Raw genomic sequence first — 16426 nt, 5'->3', positions numbered from 1 at the left:
ATCCTTGCAAGTTTATTTCCCTCATGCTTCTGTCCAATTTCCTTTTGAAATCACTACCATGTCCATTTCCACCCCCCTCATAGGCAGTAACCTCCAGGTCATCACCACTCACTGTGTAAAGATATTCTTCCTCACATCTCCCGCAGCTTTTACCCAAAATTTTAAACCTCTGTCCTTGAGTCCTTGTATGATCAGCTGATGGGAATAGCTTTTCTTTGTCCACCATATCTAAACCTGTCATAATCTCGTACACCTCTCCCAATCTCCCCTCAACCTCCTTTGCAGGAACCATTCTGGTAAATCTCCTCTGCACCTTCTCAATGACCTTCACATCCTCCCTAAAGTGAGGTGACCAGAACTGGATGCAATTCTCAAATTGTGGCCTAACCAGAGCTTTATAAAGAATTCAACATAACTTTCCTGTTTTTGTTCTCAATATCACTATTTATGAAGCTCAAGATCTAATCGGCTTTGCTAACCACTCTCGTAATACATTCTGTCACCTTCAGAGATCAAAGCCATGAAGCCCCAGGTCCCTCTGTCCCTGCTCACTCTTTAGAGCTGTGCCATGAATAATATTTTCCCTCTCCCTATTCCTCCTGATAAAATACATCACCTCACTGTGAGGGTTGTAATCCCTGGAATTTATAAGATTAAAAGCTGATTTGATCAAAGTTTTTGGGATATTGGAACTGACAGGATAGATAGAGAGGAACTATTTCCACTGGTTGGGGAATCTAGGACCAGTGGGCAGAGGCTAAACATAGAATCAGGTTCTAGCACCTTTTCAGGGAAAGGGTTCCAGATCAGAACAATTCTCTGTTGGTGCACTTCCCTGTTTTTGTACTCAGTACCTCTATTTATGAAGCCCAAGACCCCCATATGCTTCACTGATACCCCCTCAATCTGTCCTGCCACACGAAATTGGTTCCACAAATGGTTTAATCATCACTCGTACTCACAGAACCTACATAATGATACAAGATTTAAAATAGTTCCTGTAATATGTGCCCTGAACACCACACACCCGTCCCTAAGGTTATGTCATCCCATCTACAAGGACCTTGATGTTCGGATGATAAGGGAATTATCCAGGAATTTCATAAGTCAGAATGCAGGGAGAGAGATGGGTGGACTATGACCACCCAGTAGCCAAGACCCCGGTGTTAAGGCAGTTTTGGGAAAACACCGCGATCGTCCCTGTGATAGTGACACCAGTAAAAAGGGTGGAGGGAAGAGAGGGATCAGTGACTGGGCTGGAATAGGGGCCACGGCTGGCACGGCCGCTGGGAAGCACTTAGACATGGAGAATATTTGGGAACAGGACGAGGCTGTGAGGCAGCAATGGACAGGAATCTTCAGTAAAAGAAATAAAAGGCAGAGAGATGAAATCCTGGAACAACAAGAAGGAGTGAAATCCAGAAAAGAGATGGTGGACGGACGGATCGAGAGAAAAGGAACGGTCAGTGAGATCATTCAGCAGAATAAGATTGAGGTGAAAAGTCAGAACATGTCTAAAGCTGTTCCCTGTGTGATGTAAGGAGGGTTTTTATTGGATCAGATACAACAAGGCCAGGAGGACATTGAAAAGCAATAGAGAGTCCAACAATAGAGAGCCCAAAGGGTCTGGAGGGGGGAGAGTTAATAAACTCAGGGAATCACAGGCTGCACGAACCTCAAGTGTGACCCCAGACCCATTGTAAAGCAGTGAACAAATAAATCCCTGATTTTACTGAGACTCTTTTCCGTGTCGCAGCTCCTGTAAATACTGACGGGAAAGGGACTGGAATCTCAGGAGGCTCCAAACCGCTGACTGCTCGTGTGGAAGTGATCTCCAATCAGATTAACGTGCTTCTGCTGTGAGTATTCAATAAAGTGTCTGAACCTTTCATTGTGCTTCCTGTCCAATATCCCCCTCATCCATGGACTTTCTGTTTTACCAACTGGGGGAAACAAAATGCCCGTTCACTGATTGGTCTCGATGGCGGCTGGTTTATCCAGAATGCCCTGTGGGTCAGAAGGTCCCCTATCAATGAGAACCCAGAGCGCCAGCGTGGGGACCGGGCTGTGCTCTGAGGCAGGGGCACAGCTGGGCGATGTTACTGAGGTGGAAATGGGTGGTTTTAGTGATTTGTAGTCAGAAGCTCAGCTTGGGCTGAAACATGACAACAAGATTGTGAACAGTCTGGTTCAGCCTCAGAGACTGCAAGAGGGATGGAGTCGGTGGTTAGGGAGTGGAGACAATGGCTTTCATCTTCCCAACATTTAAATGGAGGAAATTTCTGCTCATCCAGTACTGGATGTCAGACAAGTTAGGACAGTGTGTGAGTTGGAGGTGATGGTGTTCATTGACACCTGTTACCTTCATACTTCTAGGTAGTGGATGTTGAGGGTTTGGGATATTCTGCCAAAGTTCTGGTTGAGCTGAAGATGTATTAAACACATCTTCACCCCCTGCACCTCTCACCTCTCTCTTTCATCCCATGGAGGCCAGAGTCTTGTGTAGACCCAGACCAGGTGACAGGTTCCATTCCCTGAAGGACATTAGTGAACCAGTTGGGTTTTTATGACAATCCAGCAGTTTTCGTGGTCACTTTTCCCTCGTGCCGGCCCCACAAATTACCAGATTCATTCAGCTCAATTTCACAACCTGCATTTGTGTTTTTGTGGATTCTCTCTCACACCTTTTTTTCTGTTTTAAATCAATTTCACAGGGTATTAGAAGGGGATGATTTGCAGTCGGGAAACAGAAACAAAACATCACAGCAGAATCTGACATTCGCTCGATTTATCATAACCTGAATATCATTTGATTTTGAACATGGAAGGAAAAAGTACCATTCACAGTGGAGAGAAATCGTACATGTGTTCTGTGTGTAGACGAGGCTTCAACCGATCATCTGGCCTGTCAAGACACCAGCGCAGCCACATCGGGGAGAAACCATGGAAATGTGGGGACTGGGGGAAGGGATTCAGATTCCCGTCAGAGCTGGAAGAGCATCGGCGGAGTCACACTGGGGAGAGGCCGTTCACCTGCTCAACGTGTGGGAAGGGGTTTACTCTTTCAAGCTACCTGCTGAGCCACCAGCGAGTTCACAGTGAAGAGAGACCTTTTAAATGCCCAGACTGTGGGAAGTGCTTTAAAAGTTCCTGCGAGCTGATGTCCCATCAACGTGTTCACACTGACGAGAGACCGTTCAGGTGCTCTCAATGCAGGACTGGGTTCTGGCGATCATTTCAACTCACTGTACACCAGCGAATTCACACTGGGGAGAGGCCATTCACCTGCCCTCAGTGTGGGAAGGGATTCACTCAGTCATCCCACCTGCTGACACACCAGCGAGTTCACACTGGGGAGAGGCCATTCACCTGCCCCCAGTGTGAGAAGGGATTCACTCAGTTATCTAGCCTGCTGACACACCAACGATTTCACACTGGGGAGAGGCCATTCACCTGCCGTCAGTGTGGGAAGAGATTCACTACCTCATCCAAGCTGCTGACACACCAGCAAATTCACACTGGGGAGAGGCCATTCATCTGCCCTCAGTGTGGGAAGAGATTCACTACCTCATCCAACCTGCTGGCACACCAACGAATTCACACTGGGGAGAAGCCATTCATCTGCCCTCAGTGTGGGAAGGGATTCACTCAGTTATCTAGCCTGCTGACACACCAACGAATTCACACTGGGGAGAAGCCATTCACCTGCCCTCAGTGTGGGAAGGGGTTCACTCAGTCATCTCACCTGCTGACACACCAGCGAGTTCACACTGGGGAGAGGCCATTCACCTGCCCTCAGTGTGGGAAGGGATTCACTCAGTCATCTCACCTGCTGACACACCAGCGAGTTCACACTGGGGAGAGGCCATTCACCTGCCCTCAGTGTGGGAAGAGATTCACTACCTCATCCAACCTGCTGACACACCAACGAATTCACACTGGGGAGAGGCCATTCACTTGCCTCCAGTGTGGGAAGGCATTTATTAATTCATCCCACCTGCTGACACACCAACGAGTTCACACTGGGGAGAAGCCATTCACCTGCCCCCGTTGTGGGAAGGGATTCACTACCTCATCCAAGCTGCTGACACACCAACGAATTCACACTGGGGAGAGGCCATTCATCTGCCCCCATTGTGGGAAAGGATTCACTACCTCATCCAACCTGCTGACACACCAGCGAGTTCACAAGTAACTAAAGTGGTGGGATTTTGCTGGTAATCACATCCAGGACCGAACCATGTTCATTGGGATCTGTTTCTGCTGATGTTAATAAACTACAGACCACTTAGGGGGGCTAATATTCTGGATAAATATCAAATAAATTAGTTTTGTGTTAAAAGACACAATGTGTTGAACCTTTTTAATATCTCTAACACAAGTTCATTCCTTTTGAAATGCTCTCCCTCCATCCTCACCCCCAACAACTGGTGTGAGGGTCTCATGGAGCTTCTTTGTCACTAAGATTGAGACAATCGGATGAGCTGCCTTTGCTGCTTCCCTCCTTTCCACTCGCCCTCCCTAAAGTTCCCCAATACCTGAGCCCTGAACTCACATCTTTCTGTAGTTTCCCTTCCATCTCCCCTCATGCCCTCTCAGAGCTCATCTTGTCCATGAAATTCATCTCTTGCTCTATTGACCCTACACCCACTAAACTACTGATCACTCAACTTCCCCATTTTCACTGAATATGTCAACAGTTTTCTCTCTCAAGTACTGTCCATCTTTCCTTCAAATCTGCCATCATTATACCCATAGAACTGTAGAAAAGTTACAGCACAGAAGGAGGCCATTTGGCCCATCTTGTCCATGCCAGCCCGAGGACACCCAGGTACCCTTTCTAATCCCACCTTCCTGCTCCCGGCCCATAGCCCTGCAGCTTACAGCACTTTAGGTGCAGATCCAGGTACTTTTTAAAGGAGTTTAAAGTTTCTGCCTCTACCACCAACTTGGGCAGCGAATTCCAGACACCCACTACCCTCTGCGTAAAAAAGTTCTTCCTCATGTTCCCCCCTACACCTTCTGCCACTTATCTTGAATCTACGTCCCCTGGATCTAGAATTCTCTACCAAGGAAAACAATTTTATCCTGTCCTCTCTATCTATTCCCCTCATAATTTTGTACACCTCAATCAAGTCACCTCTCAGCCTTCTTTGTTCTAAGGAAAATAACCCCAACCTATCCAATCTCTCCTCATAGTTACACTTTTCTAACCCTGGCAACATTCTTGTAAACCTCCTCTGCACTCTCTCCAGAGCTATTATGTCCTTCCCATAATGTGGTGACCAGAACTGCACACAACACTCCAGTTGTGGCCTCTCCAGTGTTTTATACAATTCCAACATGATATCCTTACTTTTATATTCTATACCTCTGCCAATGAAGGAGAGCATTCATATGCCTTCTTTACAACCTTGTCTACTTGAATTGCTGCCTTCAGGGACCTGTGTACTTGTACGCCAAGATCTCTCACTTCATCTACCCCTATCAGTATATTCCCATTTATTGTGTAATCCTTGTAACTGTTTGACCTCCCTAAATGTATGACCTCACACTTATCTATGTTAAAATCCATCTGCCACTTTAACGCCCACTCCACCAACCCATCTATATTGTTTTAGAGATTATGGCTATCCTCTACACTATCCACTACTCTGCCAATCTTTGTGTCATCTGCAAATTTCCCAATCGTCCCCCCCACGTTCACGTCCAAATCGTTAATGTATAACACAAACAGCAAGGGTCCCAACACTGAGCCCTGGGGAACACCAAATGAGACAACTTTCCATTCGCAAGGGCATCCATCGAACATTACCCTTTGTTTCCTGTTACAAAGCCAACCTTTTATCCAGTTTGCAACATTACCCTGAATCCCATGGGCTTTTACTTTCCTGACCAATCTGCCATGTGGGACCTTGTCAAACGCCTTGCTAAAATCCATGTACACAACATCCACTGCACTACCTTCATCAACCCTTCTTGTCACTTCCTCAAAGAATTCAATCAAATTTATGAGGCAGGACCTTTCTTTAACAAATCCATGCTGACCATCCCTGACAAGCCCATGCCTTTCCACATGACAGTTAATCCAATCTCTCAGGATTGATTCTGCTAATTTGCTCACCACCGATGTAAGACTAACTGGCCTATAATTGGCATTTCCTTTGATCCCTTTTTAAACAATGGAACTACGTTTGTATTTCTCCAGTCCTCCAGTACCTCCCCTGTATCTAGTGAAGATTGGAAAATCATCCTCAGAGCATCTGCTATCTCCTCCCTGACTTCCTTCAGCAGCCTTGGAAACAATCCATCTGGCCCTGGTGACTTATCAACTTTCAAGGTTTCAACCCTTCGAGTACTTCCTCTCTCTTTATGACTATCCAGTCCAATATCTTGCAGTGTTCCTCCTGGACTACTATATTTCCATCCTCCTTTCCTTTGTAAACATGGAGACAAAATATTCATTCAAAACCCTTCTCACAGCCTCTGCATTTACACACAAGTTTCCATCTTCATCTCTGATAGGTCCCACTTTTTCCTTAACTAATCTTTTAGCCTTCTTGAACCGCTGCAGTCTATGTGGTGTCGGTACGCACACAGTGCTGTTAGGGAGGGAGTTCTAGGATTTTGACCCAGCGACAGTGAAGGAATGATGATATATTTCCAAGTCAGGATGGTGTGTGGCTTGGGGGGGATCTTCCAGGTGGTGGTGTTACTATCTATCTGCAGCCCTTGTCCTTCTAGATGGCAGAGGTCTCAGCTTTGGAAGGTGCTGTCGAAGGAGCCTTGGTGAGTTGCTGCAGTGCACCTTGTCGATGGTACACAAACTGTGTGAAGTTAAAGCACGTTGTTTGCAACCTCAATTTCATATTTGACCAGAAGGTGAGCTTCTGACCACAAATCTGCACTATCACTAAGACTGCCCATTTCCACCTCAGTAACATTGCCTGACTTTGCCCCTGCCTCAGCTCATCTGCTTCTGAAACTTACATCCATCAAACTGTTAACTTTAAACTTGATTATTCTAACACAATCGTGACCGGCCTCCCATATTCTACCTGCAGTAAACGTGAGATCATCCAAAACTCTGCTGTCTATGTCCTCACTCACACCAAGTCCCATTGGCCTACCATCCCGTGCTTGCTGACCCACATTGGCTCCCGGTTCAGCAGCACCTGAATTTTAAAATGCTGATCCTTGTTTTCAAATCTCTCCATGGCCTCCCCTCTCCCAATCTCTATTATCTCCTCCAGCCCTACAACCCTCCAGGATCTCTGGGCCCAAGAACTGTCCCACATTCCCACCAAAGCTACACATCGAGCCGCAGGAGCCTCCAGCCTGGAACTCGGAGTGGGAGAAGGGGGAAGAATGAGGAGACACAATATAGTCTGACACTCACAGCAACCGACAGTCTATTTATATTAATGGGATAGTGAGGCAGTTCAGAAACAATTCATTGAACTACAGAAAAGTTATGGCACAGAAAGAGGCCATTCAGCCCATCGTATCTATGCAGGCCGAAAAATAAAAAACTAGCCACCCATTCTAATCCCACCTTCCTGCACATGGTCCGTAGCCTTGCAGGTTACAGCACTTTGGATGCAGACCCAGGTACCTTTTAAATGAGTTGAGGGTTTCTGCCTCCACCGCCAAACCAGGCAGTGAATTCCAAACACCCACCACACTCTGGGTGAAGAGATTTTTCCTTAAGTCCCCTCTAATCTTCCTACCAAATCACGTTAAATCTATGGACCCTGGTAATTGACCTCTCAGCTAGGGAAAACAAGCCTTTACTGTCTATGCTATCTGGACCCCTCATAATTTTGTGTACCTCAGTTACGTCACCCCTCAGCCTCCTCTGTTCTAAGGAAAACGACCCTAGCCGATCCAATCTTTCTTCATAGCTGCAATTATCCGGTCCTGGCAACATTCTTGTAAATCTGTCCTGCCACCTTCAGGGACCAGTGGACATGCAGTCCAAGGTCTCTCACTTCCTTCAGCCCTCTCAATATCCTCCCGTTTATTGAGTATTTCCTTGCTTTGTTTGCTTTCCTCAAATGCATTACCTCGCACTTTTCTGGATTTAATTTCATTTGCCCTTTTCTGACCACTCACCAACACAATTCCTGTAGAAGATCCCATCAAACATTTTAGTTTCCCTTCTGTAAATCCTCCTTTTCTAACCCCCTGTAAAAGGAGTTTCCAAAATCCATTCCTGTCAGTCAGTGAGGCAAGTCTGGCCACAGGAGAGATGCCAGAGAACTGGAGGACAGCCAATGTGGTCCCGTCATTCAAGAATGCAGGAAGGGATAAACCAGGGAACTACAGGCCAGTCAGTCTAACCTCAGTGGTGGGGAAACTATTGGAAGCAATTCTGGGGGATGGAATTAATCTACACTTGGAGAGGCAGGGATTAAACAAGAACAGTCAGCATGGTTTTGTTAAGGGGAGGTCATGTCTGACCAATTTGATTGAATCTTTTGAAGAGGTGGCCAGGTGTGCAGATGAGGGCAATGCATTTGACGTAGTCTATTTGGACTTCAGCAAGGCTTTTGATAAAGTCCCACATGGGAGACTGATAATGAAGGTAAGAGCCCATGGGACCCAAGGCAATTTGGCAAATTGGATCCAGAATTGGTTGAGTGGCAGGAAGCAGAGGGTGATGGTCGAGGGGTGTTTTTGTGACTGAATGCCTGTGTCCAGCGGGGTTCCACAGGGATCAGTATTAGGTCTCTTGCTCTTTGCTGTATATATAAACGATTTAGACTTGAATGTAGGAGGATTGATCAGTAAGTTCATGGATGACACGAAAATTGATGGGATGGTAAATAGTGAGGAGGATAGCCTTAGATTGTAGGAGGATATAGTCGGGCTGGTCAGTGGCAAATGGAAATTAATCCAGATAAGTTTGAGGTGATGCACTTGGGCAGGACAAACAAGGCACGGGAATACACGTTGAATGGGAGCACCCTGGGAAGTACCAAGGATCAGGGGGACCTTGGTGTACACGTCCACTGGTCCCTTAAGGTAGCTGAACAGGTAGATAAGGCATATGGGATACTTGCCTTTATTAGCCGAGGCATAGAATATAAGAATAGGGAGGTTATGTTGGAACGGTATAAAACGCTGGTTAGGCCACAGTTAGAGTATTGCCTTTAGTTCTGGAATCTGAATTATAGGAGGGATGTGATTGCACTAGACAGAGTGCAGAGGAGATTTACCAGGATGTTGCCTGGGCTGGAGAGTTTTAGTTATGAGGAGAGATTGGATAGACTGGGGTTATTTTCCCTGGAGCAGAGGAGATTGAGGGGGGATATGATTGAGATGTATAAAATTATGTGGGGCATAGATAGGGTAGACAGGAAGGGACTTTTCCTCTTGATGGAGGGATCAATAACCAGGGGGCATAGATTTAAGGTAAGGGGAAGGAGGATGAGAGGGGATTTGAGGAAGGATTTTTTCACCCAGAGGGTCGTGGGAGTCTGGAATTCACTGCCTGAAAGGGTGGTAGAGGCAGATACCCTCATAACATTTAATTTGGATGTGCACTTGCGATGCCATGGCATACAAGGCCATGGGACTCCTACTGGAAAATGGGATTTAAATTAGGTACTTGTTTCACCCGCGCAGACTCAAAATATCGTTTTCATTCCATTGGAATTGCAGCCAAAGAGTTCGGGTAATCTCGAAGTTGGGGGATGATAGGAAACTTGGAAGAATTGTAAACTTTGAGAAGCACAATGTTGAACTTCAAAAGGACAGAGGCAAGTTTGTGGAGTGGACACTATCTGTCAAGGCACATCTATCTGGCAGATGATGTTCGTTGTGGAGAAGTGTGAGGTGATTTTTGTTTTTATTCATTCATGGGATGTGGGCTTCACTGGCTGGGCCATCATTTATTGCCCATCCCTAGTTGCTCTTCAGAAGGTGGTGGTGAGCTGCCTTCTTGAACCGCTGCACTTCATATGAAGTAGGTACACCCACTGTGCTGTTAGGAAAGGAGTTCCAGGATCTTGAACCAGCGAAAGTGAAGGAACGGTGATATATTTCCAAGTCAGGATGGTGAGTGACTTGGAGGGGAACTTTCAACTGGTGGCGTTCCCATCGATCTGCTGCCCTTGTCCTTCTAGATGGTAGTGGTCGTGGGTTTGTAAGGTGCTGCCGAAGGACCTTTGGTGAATTCCTGCAGTGCATCTTGTAGATAGTACACACTGCTGCAACTGTGTGTTGGTGGTGGAGGGAGTGAATGTTTGTGGATGTGATGCCAATCAAGCAGGCTGCTTTGTCCTGGACAGTGTCAAGCTTCTTGAGTGTTGTGGGAGCTGCACTCATCTACGCAAGTGGGGAGTATTCCATCACACTCCTGACTTGTACCTTTTAGATGGTGGACAGGCTTTGGGGAGTTGGGAGGTGAGTTACTCCTCGCATGATTCCTAGCCTCTGTCCTGCTATTGTAGCCACAGCATTTATATGGCTAGTCCAGTTAAGTTTCTGGTCAATGGTAACTCACAGAATGTTGATAGTGGGGGATGCAATGATGGTAATGCCATTGAACATCAAGGGGAAATGGTAGGATTGTCTCTTGTTGGAGATGGTCACTACCTGGCACTTGTGTGACGTGAATGTTACTTGCCACTTGTCAGCCTAAGCCTGAATATTATCCAGGCCTTGTTGCATTTGGACATGGACTGCTTGAGTATCCGAAGAATCGCGGAACAATGTGCAAACATCAGCGAACATCCCTACTTCTGACCTTATGATGGAAGGAAGGTCCATTGATGAAGCAGCTGAAGATTGTTGGGTTGAGGACACTACCTTATGGAACTCCTGCAGTGATGTCCTGGAGCTGAGACGACTGACCTCCAACAACCACAACCATCTTCCTTTGTGCTAGCTATGACTCCAACCAGCGGAGAGTTTTCCTTATGATTCCCATTGACTTCAGTTTTGCTAGGGCTCCTTGATGCTACACTCGGTCAAATGCGGCCTTGATGTCAAGGGCAATCACTCTCACCTCACCACGGGAGTTCAGCTCTCTTGTCCATGTTTGAACTAAGGCTGTAATGAGGTCAGGAGCTGAGTGACCCTGGTGGAACCCAAACTGGACGTCAATGAATAGGTTATTGCCAAGCAAGTACCGCTTGATAGCAATGTCGATGACCCCTCCCCACTACTTTACTGAAGATCGAGAGTAGGCTGATGGGGCAGTAATTGTCCAGGTTGGACTTGTCCTGCTTTTTGTGCACAGGACATACTGGAGCAATTTTCCACATAGCTGGGTAGATGCCAGTGTTGCAGCTGTACTGGAGCAGCTTGGTAAGAAGCGCGGCAAGTTCTGGAGCACAAGTCTTCAGTACTATTGCCGGAATGTTGAGAGGGCCTATAGCCTTTGTAGTATCTCGTGCCTTGACATCATATGGAATGAATTGAATTGGCTGAAGGCTGGCATTTGTAATACTTGGGACCTCCGGAGGAAGCCGAGATAGATCATCCACTCGGCACTTCTGGCTGAAGATTGTAGCAAATGCTTCAGCCTAATCTATTGTACTGATGTTCTTGGCTCCTCCATCATTGAGGATAGAGATATTTGTGGAACCTCCTCCTCCAGTGAGTTGTTTAATTGTCCACCATCATTCACGACTGGATGTGGCATTTTGGCAGGAAGAACATGGAGAGACAATATGAAATAAAGATACAATTGTTCAGGGGGTGCTGGAGCAGAGGGACTTGGGTGTATATGTGCATAAATCATTAAAGGTGGCAGGACAGGTGGAGAGAGCAGTTAATAAAGCATACAGTATCCTGGGCTTTATCAATAGGGGCATAGACTACAAGAGCAAGTAGGTTATGCTGAGCTTATATATGACATTATTTAGATATCAGCTGAAGTACTGTGTACAGTTCTGGGCACCACAGGAAGGATGTGAACGCGTTGGAAAAAACGTGCCCAACATCGCCCTCATACCGATGGCCACCTTTGTATGTGGCTGCATCAAGCGGTGCGTAGACCCTCAGTACGCAAATACCAAGTGTCACTACGTGCTGAGGTTCTACCTGTCCCCGGTGTTGTGAAGGATAGGTCTGGCCACGCTGCCGCAGAACGCTCCAAGTAGTTGGACCATGCCGTACCACCCGTCCCTCGTGGAAAAATTTATGCAGTGAAACACCTTCGACCACAAGTCCATCAGGCAGTGGTCGGCACGTAACGTCTTAGAGGCCCTGAGGGAAAAGGAGAGGGTGGATCCTGTGGGATGGTACCCCGAGCAGACTGTCAAAGTCATTTTGCAGAATGCCTCATCGCCAGAACTTTCCAACAAGCACCAAGACGTAGCTTGGCTGGTGGTGAGAAAGGCCCTCCCCGTCAGATCCTTCCTACACGCCAGGAGTCTCACCCCCTCGGCACGTTGCCCTCGAGGTGGCTGTGGTGGGGAAGAGACCATTGTTCACCTCCTTGTAGATTGTGCCTTTGCAAAGAAGGTCTGGAGAGAGATGCAGTGGTTTCTGTCGAGGTTCATCCCGAGCAGTTCTGTGACACAGGACTCTGTGCTCTATGGGCTGTTCCCAGGGACACATACCGAGACAAACATCAACTGCAGCTGGAGGATCATCAACTCGGTGAAAGATGCTCTTTGGTCTGCCCGAAACTTGTTGGTCTTCCAGCGCAAAGAGTTGTCCCCGACCGAGTGTTGCAGACTGGCACATTCCAAAGTCCAGGACTACGTGCTGAGGGACGCACTAAAGCTTGGGGCAGTCGCCGCAAAGGCGCAATGGGGAAGGGTCGCTGTCTAAGACCTTTCTGCCACAGTGCACCGAGGGACTGGGAACTGCTTAAATCCCCTCGGGCTGTGCAGCTCAAAATGAATGTCTGCAAATGATTGTAATATTGTTTGTACTGATGCACCTGGTGATACATGTTGTAAAAGTTGAACCTGATTGTACCTTTGTAATGGTGTGTTTGAAATGGTTTGGAATGTGGTTGACGATATTTTATGAATAAAGTATATTTTTACAAAAAATAAGACGTCCGCGCATGCGCTCTGCACCCCGCTGAGCCAAAATGGCGGCCGTTAACGCGCTTCTTCGGAAAAAAGAACCGGGCTGCAAACAGGGGTATCTCAGGGTCTTATTCAAGGTTTTGAGCCTTTACAAAGTGTTTAGAAACCCTCCCCGTCCTCCCGGCGCCTCCAACCCTTCCTCCGTGTTTTCATTTCCTTACCAGTTTGAAGATAAGACAGACAGAAGACGCCACATCGCCATTATGGCGCATGCTCCAAACACTGGACGATAATGCACCTGCGCACTGCTCTCCTCTGGCGGGGAAAGGGGACATTCACCACCGCGGGGGATGCTGGGTAAAGTCCTTGCCATAGAATGGCCTAATTGGTAGTGGTGAGTTTTCTTTTGCAAAGATGTGGGGATTGGGCGAGTGTCGGGCAGTCAATAAAATTAGGAACCAACACAAAAACAAAAATTGCTGGAAAAACTCAGCAGGTCTGACAGCACCTGTGGAGAGGAAGACAGAGTTAATGTTTCGAGTCCATAGTAACGTTAACTCTGTCTTCCTCTCCACAAGATGCTATCAGACCTGCTGAGTTTTTCCAGCAATTTTTGCTTTTTCAGATTTCCAGCATCCGCAGTATTTTGCTTTTAAATTAGGAACCAGATTATACAGAAGCCCAAGTGCACAGAACCTCCATTATCCACCAAAAAGAAGGGAATTGATGGTGAATTGCAAATCCCCCAAAGTTTTACCAAAACAGCAGCAATGACGCAGAATCCAATCCCTCCAGTCAAATGTGAACTCAGCAGATGGGGTGACTGAGTGAATCCTTTCAGTGAGTAACTGTCAGGATTGTTGTCTCGTGGATATTCCTGGTTGTGTATTTTTAGTTATGCTGTCACATACCAATAACACAGTAATCTGGAAACAGGCTGCAGCTCCTTTTTTTCATTCATCACAGGATGTGGGTGTCACTGGCAATGCAGACATTTATTGCCATCCGTAATTGCCCTTGAGAATGTGATGGTGACCTGCGTTCCCAAACCGCTGCAATCCACTTGAATTTTACTTTCTTCAAGCGGCTTTGACATGACCAAGTGGCTTATGCACCATTTCAAAGGGTCAAACACATTGCTGTTGGTCTGCAGTCACCAGTGGACCAGATGAGGTTGGGATGGCATCCTAAAGAATGTCAGGGAACCAGTTGAACTTTTATAACAATCCATTCATTTCATGATCACTGATAACAGCTTTTATAGTAGATTTTTATTCCAGATTTATTGAATTGACTGAATTTAAAATCTCTAACTGTTGTGATGAGTTTTGAACTCACATCTCCAGATTATTATTCCCTCTAGATTGCTAATCCAGTAATGTAACCACTATGCCTGGGCATGTCGTCAGAATGCCTGAATTCAGTTTGACAAACAGGTGCTGTAATCGGAGCTACACCAGGGAGGCTCTTCAAATGGGGCCAAAGGAAACTTTTCAAAGACAATCTCAAGGCCTACCTGACATTCTGCTCTATTAACAGAAACACTTGGGAAGCAGATTCCCAATCGCCTCCAAAACGGTGAATCATCATCCATGAACTTTTCAATCAACAAGAGCAGCCAATGAGAGAGAGGAACAGAGAGAGCAGCTGCTCGAGTCAACAATCCATCACCAACTCTACTGGCCAACAAACCCCATGTCCTCACTGTAAGGAGAGCCTGCAAGGCTAAGATAGGACACATTAGTCACCTGTGAATACACAACTAACACTGACGTATCACTTGCACTCAGTCATCCACAAGGGAGAATCACCCTTGACAGAAGGGATTACTGATGGATAACCACGATGTTATCGTACCCTTCTTTATCTGGGGATTGAATGTCAGTTATACAATTGTAGCAGCAGTTAAAAGCCTCCTGTGAACACCTCCATGCGATCTCTTAGTGCAGATTTTAAACAATTTATTTTGAGTGTGCTTACGTTCAATGAGTTAATACTGATTTTGTAAACCAACGGTTATGCCTCAGTTGGAGTGCTGTATTCAGTTATGGGCATCACACTTTAAAAAGGATGTGAAAGCCTTAGAGAGGGTGCAGAAGAGATTTGCTAGAAACATACCAAGGGTAAGAGGCTTCAGCTATATGGAGAAACTGGGATTGTTTTCCTTGGAGCAAAGGGTTAAGCAGGATGGTGGAAGCGGCATGATGGTATTGTCACTGGACTAGTAACCCAGAGACCAGGGTTAATGCTCTGGAGGCTGGGTTTCGATTCCCACCAAGTCTCATGATGACCCTGAAGCCATTGTTGCTTGTCATAAAAACCCATCTGATTCACTAATACCCTTAAGAGAAAGAAATATGCCATCTTCACCTGGTCTGGCCTGCATATGACTCCAGACCCACAGCAATATGGTTGACTCTTAAAATACCCAGAACTTACACCATGGACTGCAGCAGGTCAAGAAGATGGCTCACCACCACCTTCTCAAAAAAGAAGATGCAACAGTGGTTTTCAAAATCATGAATGGTTTTGACAAACTGAAAGAATAAGGGTGTCCAGTAGCAGCAAAATTGCTAATCTGAGGACACAGATTTCAGAACATTTTTTTAAGCAGTGTGTTGCTGTGATCTGGAAATCACTGCCTGAAAGGGTGCTGGAAGCAGATTCAAGAGCAACATTTTTGGGAGAATTGAATAAATAGTTGAAGGAAGAAATATCCAAGTCTAGGAGTAAAGAGCAGGGGAGTGGGACTAATTCGATAGCTACACTAAAGCGCTGGTACAAACACGATGAGCTGAGCATCATCCATTAGCTCCTGTACCATCTGAAGACAATGGCAGATGATGCTACCCAGAATGCTTCAGGTGGTAGAATATGGCCCATCAACATCAACAGGGATGCAACACTGATTTTTCTCCCTTTCTTTCATGAAGGTGCTGTGTGATGGTAAGGTTCAATCCCAGTTACTGTTTACCCACCTGTACCCTGCCAAGTGGTAATTCTGAGCTTATGATCCTACACTGTGAGCTATAATAACGGTATTTTATTCAAGAAGCAAGTTTTCAGACCAAAGGCTGAATTGCAGTGTGACTTACATGAGGAAATTCACATAGAGACTAAATAATAAAGTTAAAAACATGGAAATATGACAATCAAATAGCAGAAACAGGTTCCAGTTGAAAACTAGCAGGAAAAATGTTTCCAGTGATAATAATAAACACAGACACCAGAACTGGAATAAAAGACAGGCTATTTTCTAATAATAACAGTGGCATAGTATAAATGTAACAATTACAAACACAGGGTCTGATACAATAAGAGTGCAGATGGGCCCAAAGGAAGAATAGCAAAGGTTTGGCTCACCTTGAGTGTAACAAATACAGTATTTGTTCCAATAATAAGAGTTAGGCTGCAGTGTGTTAGTTAACACA

At 46.0% G+C, this 16426-nt stretch overlaps 1 pseudogene; it reads left to right on the top strand.

The window, feature by feature from the left end:
- Window positions 1-16426, top strand: part of LOC144698157 (uncharacterized) — an 83358-nt pseudogene that overhangs the window by 2439 nt on the left and 64493 nt on the right.

Source organism: Cetorhinus maximus, chromosome 23 (assembly GCF_964194155.1).
Source record: "Cetorhinus maximus chromosome 23, sCetMax3.hap1.1, whole genome shotgun sequence".
NCBI classification, from domain to species: domain Eukaryota; kingdom Metazoa; phylum Chordata; class Chondrichthyes; order Lamniformes; family Cetorhinidae; genus Cetorhinus; species Cetorhinus maximus.
This window is presented reverse-complemented; position numbering and strand designations above follow the sequence as displayed.